This window comes from Ambystoma mexicanum, chromosome 2q, assembly GCF_040938575.1.
Source record: "Ambystoma mexicanum isolate Mex_15411 chromosome 2q, UKY_AmexF1_1, whole genome shotgun sequence".
Classification (NCBI taxonomy): domain Eukaryota; kingdom Metazoa; phylum Chordata; class Amphibia; order Caudata; family Ambystomatidae; genus Ambystoma; species Ambystoma mexicanum.
In genome coordinates, this window is record NC_090924.1 from 123762395 (window position 1) to 123781066 (window position 18672).

Sequence of the window (18672 nt, forward strand, 5' to 3'; positions counted from 1 at the left end):
GGGAAGCGCTGTGCTGCCTCGTTACTTAGACCAGGAAGTCGTTATCTGGCAGTCCTTGCTCCTTCATGGTGGTGATTAAGCGAATTCCGGCACGGTATTAGGGGATCATCCCCTTGGTTTTCCGATTTCGATTCTCAGTTCAGCATCAGGCCCTTAAGGAGCCTTTCAGCGCCCGCCTTGTTACGTGCTGCGTCACACTCTGTGCACGCGTGCTTTACGGGATTATCGGGGTGCTTTGAACAGCGCGAAATGAGCACACATCTCCAATGACCGATGGGAGCCCAATAAAGAGCAATCGCTGGCAATGCCAACACTTTAGGCTTGTGTGTAGGTTTGGGAAAGGCACTTGCCAGGCACACCTGTAGTGGTGTTAACTGGCCATTGATGGTAGCAGGTGAGAAAATGGTGCGAGTGCCCGGGCCTCTAATAGCAGTGCCTGGCAAATGCCGAATACTTGTACACAAGCCAAAACGGTTGGCTGTGCCAATACTTGTTTTTAGCAGGACCTCCGTGAAGGACAGGCGTATGGTTTATATATATATAGTGGCTGAAGGCAGACCTGGTTGATAATTTTCATTACTTCAGTAGCATGTTTACCACGACAATTAAGTCATTAACTCTCAGCAGACTGCTTTGAGATAACACTGGCAGGCACTTGAGTGCAGTGCTTAATGGTAAGGCTTGATTAAAGCGAGCTCAAAGAGTTCCCATGAGGTGGTGTTCTTGGGGGCGGGGGAGACTAAGGAATAGGAAGTGGGGGGAATAGCAATCTGGACTGGCATATCCATGGGCAGTCAATGGGCGAGCAAATCACCAAACGCCTACTACTCATAGGCAATATCTCCTTAGCTAATGTAATTGGCTTATAGGTGTCTAATAGCCAGAACTAAGGACCATACATAGCGCACTATAGAGGTCCTGCCAGCTCATGGAAGTGAAGAACAGACTGACTTCTCATGATCTTTTACGATACCCTTACGAGAAAAGGTCTGCGGATTGGGAGCGGATATCCAGCCTACTGTTCTTTTGCGCCCCGTGATCTCCTGGACCTCCCTTGGGGCAGCATCTTCACTGTAATAAAAGTGTCATCAGTCTCCATGTTTCTTGCTGTGGCCAGACTGTGAAGCCCTTACCCAGTGGGCCACAGGGAATGGGGGAGCAGGTTCGTGGAACACAGGGCACTTGTTTTCCCACTACTTGGATCCAGTTTCCAGTGCGCTCCAGCATATCAAACTGCCAACTCTGAAGATTAACTCCCCATTAATGCCCACCAAGTAGCAGGTCTGAACATTTCCAGTCTCTTCCAGTGTACTTAATGGAATCGCTGAGAGAGCAATTCAATGTTCATTGCCAGATGCCCGGGCATTGCGTAGTGTTCTGCTATTGCACCTTGTTTTACATTGAACGGGCAGATGGGGTGTGGATAGGCCTAGTCGGTCCCAGCCGATTTTAGGGACTCTATTCAGTGCCGTCTCCTTTGGTGGTACAACCCTTCATCACTTTTATGTGATAACATCAGATCCAGTTCCACGTCATGGCCCTTCTAGGTGGCTGCCTGCAGCACCACCAGCTTTTGGCTGCAAGGGTGGCAGATTAACTTTGCAATGCATACCAGTCCACAAATTACAGCCAAAATTGACATGCCACCTCTATGATCTCATAGCCTCTGCAGGGTCCAGCTGTGCACTTCGTCAAAGGGCAAACTAACCCTTCAGCCACTCCAAACTTGCATGGGAACTGAGTGTGTTTCACTAAAATCGCTCCACAAACTCCCTGCACCCGACAACTACACAGCAATCGTACCAGATTTTAGGGCAACATTCAATGTTGGGGTTTCGCACTGATTTTTCAGGGACAGATACACTTTTAGCTTTTTCCCCTGTTGTATATTTTTTAATTTATAGGATAGGAGGCTACTGGGACTCCCTTCCCTCTCACTGGAAACCTTTGAGTAGAATATTGTTCCATGGTACACGATAGGGCTTCTGTGACGATTGCTTTTTAAGCCTGCCCCGTTTTTACCCGAATGCGATTTTCTTTTTTTTTTTCTTCTTTTTTTTTATTTTATCACCCTATATTGGTTTTGGGGAGGAGTCTGGTGGCTGCTATAATTGGGTTTTCGCTTCATCAAGGTTGCAAGCCGATTTACCTCGGCAGTACAATGTACCTTTTAGTAGCCATTGGGATACTTTCTTTTAGAAAGTCCTCTCTGCCTTTTTCATTTTGGGGCCATTAATTCTTTTTTTTTTTTTTAAGGAAACCACTAGGCTGGCCTAAGATGTTAATTTCACCCTCATGGGTTAACTCTGTGCCCAGCATGCACCCTCTGTAATGGGTTGGACCGATTTAGACCAGTCCCTGGTCCTACATATGCCAATACACACATTGTGTGAGCTATTCTGAATGTTTGGTGGTATTTCTATTTGGCCAACCCGATGGGCTTGTCACTAAACCCTTTGTTTTAAGCCCTATTATGGGATATTGGGCTGGCTTAGACCAGCTTCTGTGTGTATTTTATGTTTAGGCGACACCCTGTTCCTACCTCCATTTTGTCTGCTTTTTGGGAGTACAGCAGTTTTTCAACTTGGAGAGGCCGTTGCTGTATTTTGCGGATCAGAATTAACCATACAGCCTGCACCCTGTGACCTTGGCTTGGCTCCAGTTTGGATTTTTGACTGCTGAAAGTCCTTCTTAGGCTGTGCCCGTCCTCCCACTTGTCTTCGTTGGCTGCATCAGGCTTCCTGTCTTGGGATCATTTTCTGGTCTGTTTTACTACTGCTTCCCATTTTCCCCACCTCGGTCTGCTGCCTCGGTGTTGGAAGCTGCAGTCACCTGGAAGGTATTGGGACACCAATATCCTGCATCATTGGCCTTTCTCGGCCATCCTGGGTCATCCCACTGTAGTCTTCCTTGTGGCACCACCTTCTACTGGTGGACTGCCTTCCTTTGTCTGTCGAGCTGCCGGAACCTGTTTGACCGGGTTCTTCCATGGTCCAGACGCGTCCTCTGTTGTATCTAGTGATTGCTCTTATTTTTGGTTGTCGGCCCAGGATTCAAGACCCTGGGCGACCAGATCCCTTAAATTACCCTGTAGAGCTATACTCACCAGGTTGTATCACCTTCCCACAAGAGACGTTTTGGGAATAAAGACTGTGAGAACTTGCCTCTGGAACTTGGGTTGGTGGATTAATCTCTACATTTACCCTCAGGGGTTGGTGTGGTCTGTGGTTGAAGAGCTCTGCACTGCGTTTTCCCATTCATTTGCATTGGGCATTCATCCAGCTGGAATCCATCGCTTCCTGGAGCTGCCGGGTCTTGAACCTGCCTCTTAACGTCTTCAAGGGGGTCTTCTCTGATGTCTCCATTGATATTGAAATTGATAGTTTATTTCTATCGCGCTCGTACACAAGTGTTTCAGAGCGCAATAAGGCAAGGGAAGGGAACAGGGGAGAACAAAAAGCGATCTTACTAGGCCCAGTGACATTGAGAACGTGCAAGTGCGAGGGGGAGGGGGAGGGGAAAAGTGCATGGAAGGGGGGAGAAGTGGAAAGTGCGAAGCAGAGGAGAAACAGATAAATAACAAATGAATAATAAAGGCAACAACAGTGGTAGTGCAGCCAGCAATTTGCAAGTACTATGTAGGTCTGATAAGTGCAGGAACAAAAAGGGGTGGTATGGGTACAGATACAGACCCCAGTGTGGCAGGGTGAGCAGGTACCTGGGCCCGGAGGACAGAGGGTGGCCAGGTGCACGGTGCCAAGGGAGAACAGATCAGCAGGGGAGAGGGGGAGCAAAGGCAGGAGAAAAGAGGAAGGTCTTGAGGTGCTTCCAGAACCGCAGATGGTTCTCCTCAAGCTTTAGAGTGGCAGGGAGGCTGTTCAGAGGGAGGCCCCAGCCGAAGACGGAGATCTACCCCAGCTTGTTTCTTTGAAAAACGACTGACCCTGAGGGAGTTGGAGGTAGAGGAGCGAAGAGCTCAAGAGGGGAGGTATTTGCAGAGGGATAGCTGAAGGTATTTTGGACCCAGGCCCCAGAAAGCCTTGTGGACAATGCAGAGGGTTTTGAATTTAATCCTTGCATCCACTGGGAGCCAATGGAGAGATTTCAGAGCTGGAGAGATGCGATCCCTGGGTTTGAGGCCAAGGACAAGTCTTGCAGTCCTGTTTTGGATGAGTTGCAGAGGGCGGAGACTAGAGGCAGGCAGATTTAGCAAGAGGCTGTTACAATAGTCCAGCCTAGAGAGAAGCAGAGCTCTGGGACAGTGCGCTTCTGGGGAAAGGAGAGGAAAGGAAGAATACCTCTGAGGAGGTGCAGCTGGTAGTGTGACTTCTTAGAGACATCAGAGATGTGAGGAGAGAAGGAAAGTGTGGAGTCGAAGATGACCCCAATGTTTTTAGCCTCCCAGGTGGGAGCAGGAAGAGGGCCAAGAGAGGCCGGCCAGAGAGACAGGAGAGGAGGGAGCAGGTTTGCCGATGAGGAGAATCTTGGTCTTTCTGGCATTAAGGCAGAGATCATTGAGTTGTAAAGCCGCTTCTGGTGTAATACAAATGTCTTACCAGGTCTGCCTTCAGCCACTCTGTAAGCACTGTGTGCGTCTTTCACTGCTGCTCCTGTTCAAAATAAGCTTTGGCAAAGCCAACAGTTTTGGCTTGTGCATACATATTAGGCATTTGACAGGCACTGCTATTAGATGCCCAGGCACTCGAACCATTTTGCACCAGCTACCATCAATGGGCAGTTAATACCACTACGGCTATGTCTGGCAAATGCCTTTCCCAACCATACACAAAAGCCCAAACGGTTGGCATTGCCAATGCTGGTTTAAGCTAGTGTTCTGCTCTTCTGGGAATGACTTGCACCATGCCTCCTTCAATCCTCGAACATCCTCCTCTTGCTGCACTTACTTCTTTTCATGAAAATAGCCCAGGAGGGCGAACCCCCAATTGGGTACTTCAGGGGCAAATCATTACTGGGCTGGGGGTGGGAGAGTCTAGCTCGTTACATGGGATGTGCCCAGTAGGTGAAGTAGAGTATGCAAATGAAAGTCCCTTTTGGTCTCTGCACAGCTGTATGTTCTTTGTTCTATTTTAAGTGTTCTGCATACATAACAACCCTCTTTATTTAGCTGGGAGACTCAATTCTTTTTCATTAAAAATAGTGTTGTTTTTGACTGTCTCCTGCCTAATATAACTATATCCCCAATGCAATCCTATGGGAAAAATGCATTCTGTCTATTTCTGTGGTGATATCTCCCGCTCAGGTGGTCCAGGATGTTGGCATGTCTGGTTCGGTCCTTTGTGTTCTGACGTATGTTTCTGCCGCAGTTCACTCTCCACTTGCCTCTCCACTTTAGTAATACTGTCTCCGCAATACTGTACAAATTACGCATGTCTTTCTCGAGTAACGGTGGCCTGCAGTATGAACACACACTTGCTCTTTTCCAAGAGCACATGCCAGGAACTAACGAGGCTGTCTGCTCGTACTTCTCTATTATACTGTGGTCCTCGTGTCTGGTGTGAGTGAGGGAGTGTGTGTGCATGCGCGCGCATGCTCCCGAGCATTGGTATTGCGAGTGATGCCCAGGTCTGAACTGTGTTGTCCCTTTGGGTATGGACAACCACCTCACACCAATTTGTTGCTCTATGTGCTAATGAATGCCGGGGATAAAAACGCTGACAACAGTGACGTTCCACTGGTCCTTTTTTTGCTCTCCTTTAAGTCTCCCAACCCCCTACCGACACCACATCCCTTTTTCCCCTTGATGGGAGTAGACTGTAAAACTGCTGTGTTAACTGCTGGCATTCTAGTGTTGCATTTGCACCTAGAATGATGCATTTGGCATTGGCCTTACCAAATCATATTATTTTAGCACAGAATCCATCCAGTTCCCTACTCAACCCTGCCCAGTCAGGATTCAGACCTCTCTGAGGAACGGATTCTTCCCTCGTTTCCATCTGGGATGACAAGAAAAGAACGGCAGACTCTGAAGGCTGTGCTGCACTGATCTTCTTTGTCCTCCCTGCTGCCTTTGACACTATTCATGGACAGATTCCACTCTCTAGGTATTAGAGACTAAGCTCTAAGATGGATCTTCTCTTTCTTCTCCAACCGCTCACAAATCATGCTCCTCCCCCCTTTCACCTCCACCCCACGCCCTGTCCCCAAAGGGGTGTCACAGGGGGGCTTCCTATCCCCTCTCATCTTTATTCTCTACCGAAGACCCCTCCACGAACTTGTCCGCTCTCATAACATAACCTGTTACAACTATGCCAATGACATTCAGATCATTTTCAAGATTCCCAAGCTGCTGGCCTCCCCCCTTCCTCACCTCGCATCCTGCCTATCTGAAATAGACCACTGGATGATGGCTAACCACCTCCTCAATCCTGGTAAAACCGAAACCCTAATCTGTGGTAAAACCTCACTCTTTCCCCAACCCACCCTCTGGTCACCCTCCCTAGGTCCCCCGCCCATAGCATCCGACTCGGTAAAGAACCTGGCATGTACATTGGTCTTTGATCTAACTCTCTCTCTCCCCAAATCAACACTGTGTCCTGAACATGCCATTTCCTGCTCTGCATCCTCAAAAAATCTTCCCTTTTCTCTCCTTCCTTCACAGAATCTCAGCAATTCTTGAAATCATCCTCTCCCACTTAGACATCCCACTTAGTCTATGCAAACTCTACCTCTACCTGGGTGCCCCTGCATATCAGTTCAGAAAACTCGAGTGAGAATCCTGCTTGTAGTCTCACCCAGAAAACACATCACTGCTGCCCTTAGCGTGCTCCACTTGCTTCCTATCAGCCGATGGGCGACTTTCAAGGCTATGTGCATCACACACTGCGCCCTCCACAAGACAGGCCCGGAATTCCTCCAACACAAACTTACATGTTACCAACCCATCAGAAACCTTAGATCTGGCTCTGCACTCCTCCTTGTGATCCCCCCTTCAATTCCACCAGAATTGGAGCATGCTCCTTCTCCGTCCAAACTCCCACTGTTGGAGCTCCCCGCCTTCTGAACATCCAACATGAGGAGGACTACCTCTCCTTCAGAAAGGCCCCAAACCCGGGGTATTGCCTCCAGCAATTCAAAAAAATCTTTCCCTTTTCACACTTATCTCATGACACCTAGGCCTGGACTCAGTCCGCGCTTCCCAGTACACCATACAGAGCAAGGTATAATATAAATTTGGAGCAGACTTTACGGTCTGGTCACACAGCTACATTAAAGGCAAAGCTCCAACTGAGCCTCAAGCTATGTATTCTCGCACCACTTCAATGAACTTCAGGCACGTCCACCCACCCGATCTACAACAAGAAATGAGATCTAGCTGGATGCATAACGAATCTCTTGCACTCGTGCACTCTCCTCTCCGCATCCATCCACATGCCTGACCACCATGGGTAGCTTAATAGGGCTAGGCCAGCCCACCCAACTCCCTAGCTTGGTCAAATGCACACACGCATTCGAACATTTCTAACAACCTTTCCCATATCTTGGACTACGGTCCACCAGAAGGACGGTGAGGCCATACTAATGGGATAAAGGCGCTATATAAATGACTACTACTATAAGTCGTTAGAAAAAATAAAAATCATTTGTGTTCCCTTTTTTTCAACCTGCCTCATTTTTCTTTAGCAAAGCTCACCTCTTCTTTCTTCTGGGAATGCTTAGACTGTAAGGAGCAACCGCGCGTGTCAGCATTCTTTATTTGCAGTTTTGTACTGGTTTGTTTTGCTTATTAAAAAAATAAAAAAAACATTCTGCAACCTCTGTTGATTTTCATGAATAGTTTTGGCAGTGTGTTTTTAAAAAATATATAACTGTCAGGACAGTACTAACATTTGGTAAAATTGTTTGACACTGACCTATGTTGGGTAGCTGTCTTCTAATTTAGTAACAAAATCATTGACATGAAGTGTGGGCTTTCCTGTGCTGGACTAACCCGGCAAGTTAACACTTCCCCATTCTGGGATTTCTCGCTAGTGCTGGAAAACCCTCAGTTTCTTGCCCATTCGTTCCTGGGCACACATGTCTTCAGGCTGTTGTTCCGTGGGCCCTTTTTCAGGGTTCTGGGGCCTTTTGTTACATCCCTCGGGTGTTAGAAGTTGGAGGCTGAATGCCTCTGTTCTAGATTCTGGCTTCTCTTCTGGATAGATGGCGATGGTGGCCGGAGAACCTCAAGGTTCTTTCCGGAGTCACTCCTTCCTATGAGGGGAGGATGAGTTCTTGCGGTTCCATGTCCCGTTGTCCTCTCTGGTTCCACCTTTCACAGGTCTTCTGGACTTCTGGGAGTATTTCAGCTAGGATACCAGAGGGCGCAGTCTCGAATGTCCTCATTGCATGGCTGGGCATTTGTTAAGCTTTCCTCTGCTGAAATAATTGGAAGCACTGCTGATCTGAGCCCGGCCTGAATGGGCCTCTCTCTCTACTTGTATGGGCTTTTTAGCCACTAAGTGGGGAGATGATTTTAATTTCACAGCCATACTAATGATCTAGTCAGGCTATGATTCCAATGAGAAATGGTCTACCTGTTTGAGACTTACACCCCTAGCACCCACGCCAGGCTGGTCCACCCATCTGCCACCTCATTTCTAGATTAGACTTTTTGAACAATCCCATGCTAATTTAAGGCATCTATACATACATGTTGTTTGGGCTGGGATACCTGGTGCAGCTTTCTAAGCATGTTAGAAAAACTCCACACGCAGTTTTTCCAAACGTATGCTTTTTGACCTATACATGGAATTTGAGCCCCACAGCACCACCCCTGCAGGGTAAGGGTGGTGAAAGAAGACTTGAACCCATGTCATTTGAACAGGGTTATGGTGGGTTTCAGGCCGTGTCTTCAAACAAGTAGGTTGAAAATGCAGCCAAGATGGACAGCTTAAAAACTGTGCGAGAGTGCACGCTGCATTCAAGCATTTTACCTTTTTAATGTAGCAGAACAAGACACTTTAGTGAATGAGAATTGCCTTCAATACAATGTGTTTTTTTTCTCGCCTGTTTCCTGATTGCCTGATTGCCTGATTTGCCAAGAACTGGGCCAAAGGCTTTAATTTGCTGTTTTTATGGTACCTCGTCATTAGCACTTTCTCTAATCAAGTGCGTTAATACATATTCACAAACATATTTACAATGTAAACGTTTATTTCAGAAATACACATCAGAGTTTTGTGGCAAAATACTTATTGGTATTCCCGCCTGTGTTCAGAAAATAACTTTAAGGTAAAATGAAACACGGAACACAATTTTGGGTGCCAACTTACTATCTCGCAGCTGTTCCTCGGCTATATAACCTGCTAAACTTGTTCTGTAAGCACAAGTGGGCAGCTGAATCCACACACAGGCATACACTGTTACTGCAAGCTAAGGATTTTGAAAGCAAGACATTTTTGCAGTTTTCTGTTTTTGAGAACCTATGTCAAAAACGGCTTCCAAAGCCTACAATATTTAATACACAACTCATAGTTTTAATAGGTGACCCAGTCAGAACGCTAATATGGACTCACCAGCAATGACTGTTGCCTGGCAACTAACTGATCCATATTCTGACATCATTGCTGAGACTTTCACCCTGCACTGTGGATTTGTGTACCATCGAAAGAGACCATGGGTAAGACTTCACAGGCCCAACAGTGGGTACCCTGTGGGGCGGGGGGGGGGGGGGGGATCTGGCAGGCAAAACTTGTGAAAAATGTTGCCACCTAAGGCCATGAATGCCAGTTCCCCTCTGCACACATCACGCCATTTCATATTTTCCAAAAGTGAATAATCACTCGCCGCAGCTAGCGACATTACAGGTTTTGAGGCCAGAATATGCCCCCTCTCGCTGTTAACCTAAGAATCCTTACAAAAACAGCGCCCACTGGAAACCCGTTTGAACTCTGTAATACTGGCTATTCCTCTGTCATCCTGAATTTCCCCACATTCTCTGTCCATTCATGCCTTTCAGGAACAACCCAAACATTTGTATTAAAAAAATATATAATAATGATTTCATTCAGTTTCAAGAGTTATAAAAACAATACAGTCTCTATTCCACATATAGTGGAATCTTCTACAAAGCTGAATGATTAGGTCAAAGGTAATTTGTGATGGGGTTAGTAAAGTGCACCTAACTGTTCCTCTAAAATACTACATTTTACTTTGGTTTATTTTCAATCTAAATAACACAGTTGTTTGTCTGGACTTAAGGCCATAAAACTTCAAGATTGGCTGTTCCGATTAAACATAGTAATCTAAATCCCAATTTGATTGAATAAAAGCGGTCGAATGGTACATTTGACAGATTTCGGCCAGTACCACTCGATCGCTGCCAAAATTACAAAACACGCGGAGCAGGCGTATTCCCCTGCTCCCCATGTTCAGTATTTGTGGCACCAGGGGTGGTGGGGGTGTCCCCTGCTTCCTCTACATCGGAAGCGGGGGACCGCAAAAAATGGAAAATGGACCCTGCGGCATCAGATCCGACCCACGTTAGAGGGACAGAACTGATGCCGCAGGGTGCAGAAGATGCAGCGGGGAGTGAGAAAGGGTAAGTAAGGGGGGTTGTGGGGCTACTGGCAGTTTGAGGAGACAGGGGTTTTTTTTTTTTACTGAAGTAAAACATATTTGCAGTGAAAATGACTGGTCAATTCCACCGCATTTGTTTTTACCTCAGTAAAATAATCCGAATCCATCTAAATCCTAGTCATAGGACAAGCTACGTCGGCAAGCACAAAAGGTCAGCAAAACGAAAGGTTGACTTTGTGTTTCCTGTCTCAGACTTGCATTCGTTTACTCATGCACTGTGTGTGAGAAACCTGAGGGTATTCACTCATACTCCCCTGGGATCCTCTGCGCAGGTGACCAGGGAAAGGCCATCGCATTTGGATCCTGACCCTGAGGGTGGACATGCAAGGATCACCTGGGTGGAGGATTTGGTAGTGGGGTACCTGCAGGCGAGACATGATATCCCCCCTTTTACTTTACACAATCAACCCAACCTCCCCCAAGCCTTTTTGGGCTATTACAAATCGTCTCCCTTCATTACATCACATTTGTCCTTAACAGTACTGTGACGTGGAAGAGGTGACGATGAGTAATGACCACTAACAACTCCCATGTCCATTTTAACACTGGAGCGAGGAAGATGTTGCTAAAAGCTATGGGGTTCAGCCATGTCCTCTTAATCAAAGTCAGGCAGAATTTGACAATGGTACACACCAGCAGCCTATTGAAGGACTACAGGTGTATAAAATGAGAAACCAAGAAGTGAATGGAGAGAGAGACCTGGGAACTGTTGAGGCAGAGAGCAGCAGAAAACCCCAGAAGACTGGAGGCTGCTGTGGTGGGACCCCTATGTGGAGCCGGGACGCTGGCCGATATACCCAAACCGTGGGGAGCATCCGATGCAAAGTGGGAGCAAACGGAGCTGCGGCGAAGCCAAAGCGAAGAGGTCGCGGTCTGTCCCTGCAGAACAAGAGGAGCCGCGCTCCAGTCCACAGAAGCAGCAACCGGAGCAGAGCAGAAAAGCAGCGAGAGCCACTGGAGAAGGAGGCAGGCGACCAGTGAGTGCTGGGAAAGCCGCTCAGGTAACGGGGCGCATAGCAGCACCAAAGGAATACATGCTTCAGTTACAGATGAATCTGTGATACTACATGAATGCAAGAAAGGCAAGTTGCGCATGGCACAGTAATTGTGAATATTGAATAAGGAACTGAAAGAAAGTAGCAAATCAAGTTGAATTAAGGTCTCTGGCGACAGAGTTAAAGTCAAATCTGAGAAACTATTTGTTTGTTGACTAACAAACTGATAAAACCTTAAAACCGTGCTTAAAGGACAGTAACCTACATACTTGAAACAAGCTAAGCACAAAGGGCGGAAAAGGGTCCCCAAAAGTGAAGTGTGATTAAGACGCTGAAATACAATGAAACATTGAATGTGTACAGAGCAAGGATGCCAAGGACTGGCTTAGAGATGTGTTATTCTATGAAGAACCTAAAAGGCTGTCACAAGGAAGCCAAGACAAGGAAACTCAAACACAGTGGCAAGACACTGAGGAGCCTATGTGTGAGCAGGAGAACTAAGGGATACTGGTTGTGCGACCTGTGATGGGTGGACAACTGTGCCCAGACCAGAGAACCCCAACGTGTTGGAAAAGGTCCAGATAAATATGCAAATTGTCAAGAAGGAAAGTTACCATTGTTGCATTTAAACCTTGGGGAAGAAAACCCTGAGCTGTGAAGAATTGTTGGTCCTTGAGGACGAAGCCTCAAGGCCATTTCTTTGGTGATCACTGTTACGTTGAACTTGGGAAGGGGAACCCTAAGAAAGGTGTGAAACTGTATTAGCTTCAGTGCAAGAGAAGGTAACTTGAAAACTGTTGTGAACTTGTTTGTACTTGTGGAATGTGACCTGAAGAAGAAGCCCCGAGCTGGAAATGGCTCAGAACTTTACTTTTGGAACACTGTTCAGTTTATGGTTAACACAGACAGACTTTTAAATTGAATTTACTGACACAGATTATCCTTAGTTTCTTTAGGTAGGAAAATCCCACGTTAGCATAGGGCAAGTTAGGCCTTACACCATCCTGACATTTAAGTTAATAAAAGTATTTTTGTTAATATTGAATCTGTTGTCTGTGTCGTACTTCATGATATCTTCACATATGTTAATGGAAAAACAGAATGTCGATAACAGTGTGTTAGGGCCTGTTCAAAGTGGAGCCTACTCTTTAGTCAAGCACCCCTTAGTTTTTCTTTAGGCCTTCATCAGGAGTTTTTTGCCCCCATGTGCAATCTGTAATGTCGGAGTTTCTTAGCATTGTTGGATATACCCTTCTTTTCTCATTTAGCAGCTCTTGGGACTCTTCATTGATGTCCCTCTTTATTGCAGCAAATGCTGTTCCAAGTTTTCTATAATGTTTTTCACTTCAACGTTGCATACCTTATTTGAATGTTCATTTCTTTAGCTCGTTGGTCTTTTCAAAGGGCGAGCATACCATCTTGAAATGCACATTCAAGATAACATAGATGCAGTCAATCAGTGACACTTTTGAGGTTGATTCAGTGCTCCTTCCCTCTCGGCGCCTACGCGCTTCTGCGGTTTCGGCGCCTACATGCTTCTTAGGTCAACTTCTAGGTTGACCGAAGAATCTTTCCTCCATCCCTCGCAAATTGGCATGCACAATCATCCTGGGTTTGCCCTGTGCAGATTTCTCTAAGGAAAGGAGCGTAGAAGTAAATGGGGAGTATTTTTATCCACGCTGCAAGGTCCCAAATGGCAGGCTTGCCTCAAACATGATACTAGTATATTAATTGGCACCCTCAATTGCTGGTAATAATGTCATCCTGGATAAGGAAATGCTGGAACATTTTTGCGAGTCCGGTTTCTGCTGTCGGGGAATGAGACACAAAGGCCCAGATGCCTTTTTACATTTTGTGCCTCTGCCATCCAGCATTTAGGTAGCTGCCACATTTGATTATCTGGCACAAATGGGTTGCTTTTAGTGCAGGTTACTAGAGCTTTTATTGTAAAGTAAACCTCTTGTTATATGTCAGTTATTTAAATCTCTTCCAAGAATGAGGGCGAGACGCAGCACCGCCTACTGGTTTCGGGAGAAGGTCGTATGAATGGTAATTTGCTTGTCAATCAAAGAAAAGTGCCTTCAGCTTCCATAGAAGGGGCTGACAGCAGTCCCCGTACTGGAGTAGAGGGCAATAGGCCCATGGCCGAACCACAAACACTGGTGTGGGCCCGTTTTTTTGGTTCAATGTGGCCCAGTTTTTTGGCCAGTTTCATTAGTTAATTCACTCTGCGGGTAGTAGTTTTGACAAGTGTAAATGCCCTTTAAAATGCACAATTTCCATCACACTTTGTCAAAAACCTCCCCCTTGGTTACTATTCAAACAGTGCCACAAAAGGAATCGGTAGCCATTGGCAACTGTGGGACACTTTTTTATTGGTGCCCGAGACAATTTGATGGCCCAGTCCGACCGACAGGCACCCTCAGTTGAGGACCACCATAAGCATGCAAACCCTATACTTTAACCATTGCAACATGAATATATTATACACTGAATTACGTTTACACCAGAGATGACCAACTATAAACCTGTGTCAATGAATGGATTGATTTAAAGAACGCACTTAAATTCTTAATGGTCGTGTCCTCTATACAAACCTGCTCCATAGACCCATTCAGCCTTTTATATTAATTTGTCTAAACGAGAGCTGCAGAGAACCCCATGACACAACCAGAGACTTCAAAGGGTCTGAATTCAGCATGTAGTTGGAGCTAAACGAGGGGCTCTTGTGAATGCCCAGTGCCCTGCCGTCCATCCAGATTATCCTGGCGGCAGCGGTCGTAGGCACGGTTTCACCTGCACAAAAGGTAAAATGCCTCTCGCCCTCTGGAACCTCGAAACACTAAATGGGGCACTGAGGTACCCTCACCAGGGCGATCCTCTCCTTACATTTTACTTCCTAAGAAATAATAGCACCAAGTGAGCACCCCATCATGACAAACTAAGGGCCAATAAGGGTCCCCTCATGAACCTCTCGTGGTTAAGAGGGATGAAGGATGCTCCCCAAATTTAGTTAACAGAAATAAGAGAGAGTGGAACTTTATTGCTGAGTCGCACCTACATGAGGGAATGCTTGGGGTGCGGGGGGTACTGAAATCCACACCCTTGTGAACATAAAATATGAGGCGGAAGTGGTGGCTGTGAAGCCTTTACCCTCAATATTCCTCTTGTAGTACTTTGGGCTACAAACCGGAAGCTATAGGCTGAGGAGCATGCACCCCTACCCCTGTTCCTAGATAATTATTCCATCTCTCTGCCGGTGTTGACTGCCAATTGCGTGGTACCAGATCCTTGCTCGCGGATCTACCTGGGCTAGCCCCCAAACGCCTTTTGGAACTTGGAGGGGGCTCCCGCTCCACCCCAGGGGATGGCGCCGCAGGAGCGTTCACAGGGAAAGCCCCCCCCCCTTACTCCTGTGACATACATTAAGTTCCTCCTTAACCTGAACCCCACTGCTTTTCTCAGGCTCCTGGCCCTTTTTCACCTCAGGGACTGAACTGCGAGCCCCCAGCTGTCTAATCCTGTACTAGTCTCCTTAGCCCCTGTATATTCCTGTCACTCGGGTCTCCTAGTACTGGGCCCTCCCCTGTTTCTAAACCATTAGACTCCACACTGCCATCTTAGATAAGGAATCTGTCACTGTAGTCTAGGCAGCCTTTCCAATTAATCCCCAGTGATCTCCTCCTGTGGTGCAGGAAGTCGGAAAAAAAAACCTGGGCACACAGCTCATTAGTGGGGGAAAATGGCATGGCAATAAACAAACAGGCTGTGGTTGGCCCAAAATGACTAGGGTGTTTACAATGGCAGTTAGCATCGTCATTCATCCAGTGAGGGCACCGTGTGTTGCAGATGGAGACCCTTGTAAAATGGATATGAAATGTCTTTATTGCTGTAATGCTACAGCCCTCATGGCTCCTAACTCGTGTAGGGTTATCACTTCTGCTGTAAGGCAGGCGCCCGAACATTGTGGCTGCTACTTGACCTACGTTTTCTGTCTTCCTCTAGAAGTCAGTATGCTCTTCTTTTTTTGTATATTGCATTTTAACATATAAACCATATCGAGCGCAAACCCCCAACATGAAAAGCCCAGTATATTGTGAGCCACCAGCTGTACATTCACGTCACGATAAGCTGCAGGGTCTCTGCTGGTGGTCCTCTTTATCCTCCAAGTGGGTGTAGGGGATGTGGGGGGGGGCAGTGACTGGTTGTTCCTCAAGAACACCAGCCCTTTAGGGCTCTGATGGCCTGAACTAACAGGAAGGCATACCATGGCACATAAAGTCACCCTCAACATCTGCATCGTCTTTGTGCATAGTGCCATACCTTGCCGCCCCATGCAGATATTTTCTAAATACTACCCCTGGGCTAATACGTCATCCCATCATCCTGCTCCAGTGACCCAAACCCACTAAATTCTAATTTACACAGAAGCCCGATAACCTCTTCTCTTAAAGGAGAACTCTGTAAGCACCTTTTTTCGATATGTTCCCTGTGACCAAGACTATCCCCCATACAGTCAGCCCTTGTTCATATCCGCTTCAACCTCTACAGGGATCAATTTCAATAACCCCACGTGCAATAAAGGATCTCTTAAGTGAGTTAAAGTCCCTCCTTCTTCTTTCAGTTACTGGTTCCAGATCAGGGAGGTGCAGGATTTTATTATATTCGGTGCAACCCTTCGCATTGGTGGTCCTCAGGATTCTTTCTTTATCCCTGGCATCAAAAACTTTAATTGTAAGCGTTGGGCCCACCTGAGGATCTCGCCATTTATCATCGATACTATTCTTGTTCCTGTAGTACTTTTCTGCTTAGATCGGGTAGTCCTCTAACGCCAGGGCCAGCGTTTCTGGAAGCTAGTCCACAGCAACATAGATTGGATCACCACATTCTGCGCCAACTGGGAGGCTAACAACTCTGATATGCTTGGCGCGGGTTACAATCCCCATGTACTCGAGCCTATGTTCCATGGCCCTATGGCCCTTGACCACTGCTTACATCTCTTTTCCCAGGGGGTCTACTTTTCGAAATATTTGGGTGCACTGCTGGTCAAACTCTGTGGTTTGTTGCTCTGGGGTAGTAGTCCTGGATTCCAAGTGTGCTACTTTCTCGTTCCGCTTATCAAACTTGCCCTCCATGCAAGATGTTGTTTTCTCGATACGTCCCAAAGCCGCCATCACTGGGTCGCTCAAGGACATGGAAGACACTTCCTGGGAGGATGAACTCGGTTTACCTGGCGCCACGCGGGGTGCAATAAAGTCCACAACTTTATCTTCTTTCATTTCCCTGTAGCCATGTTTTGGGTTACCAGAGCACAGTGTGGTAAATAGCTTGCAGGCTCTGTTGCGTTACGGGCACTCCCTGTACGAACCAACCCTGTATATTCGAGAGAACTACTGTGTCTGTCTCTTCGGCATAGCCTCTGGATAGTATTTGAAGGTGGAGCCTGTGTCAACCTAACGAGCCTGCTTCCACCACCCCTGCAAGCTTTAAAATGCTGAGACTTAATCCAAAACATTGTGTGCCCTGCGGCTACCACTTTGGGATTTCTGTTTCATGCACCCCACCAGTATGCAGCAAATCAATCCTGGATCACATCAGGCAGTTCAAAACTGGCTGCTTCCTGTGACTGTACCTAAGATGGACGCCCTTTGTTTGCAGCTTCACAACTCCATCCTGAGGGGATCTATCCAGCGAGAATCCACCCATCACTGGTGCTCTCTCAATTTTCCTCCAAGATTTCAAGAGCAGCACATATACCATACCTGCATGGACTTATCCATGCTGCTGGGGCTCCTGCCGGCCCTCCATAGAGCTGCTTCCCCGCACAAGGGCATCAGCCCAAGCGCAGCCCGTGCGGCTACTGCAAGGAGGCCACGTGCTGGACGTGGTCACCTTCAGGAGTCACAACCCAACCCTTCACTGGGGACCCTCTGGCCTTGATCCTCCATCCTTGCTCGGGTCCAAGTCGCTGGGAGAGGGTCTCATTTGTCAGCAGTCATTCCCGACTCCACAGAGCCCAAGACGGTGCGGCCATCATGGTTGGCCTTCAAGCCATGCCCCCCAGTATGCACTTCTAAATTTAAATTTGCAGAAAAATATTACTTTTTAATTACAGCAACTGGTCGAATCCCCCTTGCTGTTTTTGGATTAAATTACTGATTACTATGAACCTATATTACCCACAGTTATAATCCCCCTTTCTATCTTGAAAATAAATTGGCTAGAAAATATGGTCCTACATTTCAAAGTGTTTTAATCTTCTTTGTTATATTTAAACTATTGCTGAAAATGTAAACTTAAATTACTTCACCTCTCATATAGTCAGCTTTTAGGGTCACACTTAACTAGCAAATTAATTTAAATGTAAGGTACAGAACTGTTCCAAAGCCCCCTGCTAGCTACCTGATCCTGGGAGGCCAGCCTAGATTCCTGAAGGCCGTCATGGGGGCCTTTTTCAGTCGGTGGGTTATGGTTTGAGCGTCGGCCTCCAAGTGGAAGGACGGGCTTTGCGTGGGTTACTTGTATGCTTACTGGCCCACAGTGAGGCGTCTTACTCTGTTTCATACAGCAAGCAACAGTGTCTGACCGGTCAGATTCTGAGCACGTTCCTAAACAATTGTCCGAGATCCCATCTCCTCCAGATGGCCATTCAAGTTGGACTCATTTGATAGGCACCATTTCTCGGAGAACAGCCTCACTCTTGGCCAACTATCCAGTTGGCTTTAATGGTGTCTCCCAAAGGGGAAAAGCCCCTTTTTTGTCAGTTTCCATTTGAGCCCCAAGCCATCAATCTCCAGTAGTCCTGATCATGTGGTGCATGAATGTGTCATTCTAGGAGTTATGCTTAGACTGCCTAATTTCAGGCACACATGTCATTTGCTGAACTCCATACCCACGAAACGCTCGCCGCATGTTTGGACTACATATCCCATGGTTCCTCGCCATTGACTGTACAGGCTATTTATTTATTTATTTATTCGCATTTGTTTAGCGCACAGGCAGCCCAAAGGGCATCGGGCTGGTGGGCGTGCTAGTTCAAAACCTTGGGCAGCCAAAGGTTACAGGCAACTGCCCTAATGCAAGTCGCACACAAACCTAC

At 46.9% G+C, this 18672-nt stretch overlaps 1 protein-coding gene across 2 annotated transcripts in view; it reads left to right on the top strand.

Annotated features, from left to right (window-relative positions):
* ABAT (4-aminobutyrate aminotransferase) overlaps positions 1–18672 on the top strand; it is a 719432-nt gene that overhangs the window by 77905 nt on the left and 622855 nt on the right. The gene's annotated exons all lie outside the window — the stretch shown is intronic.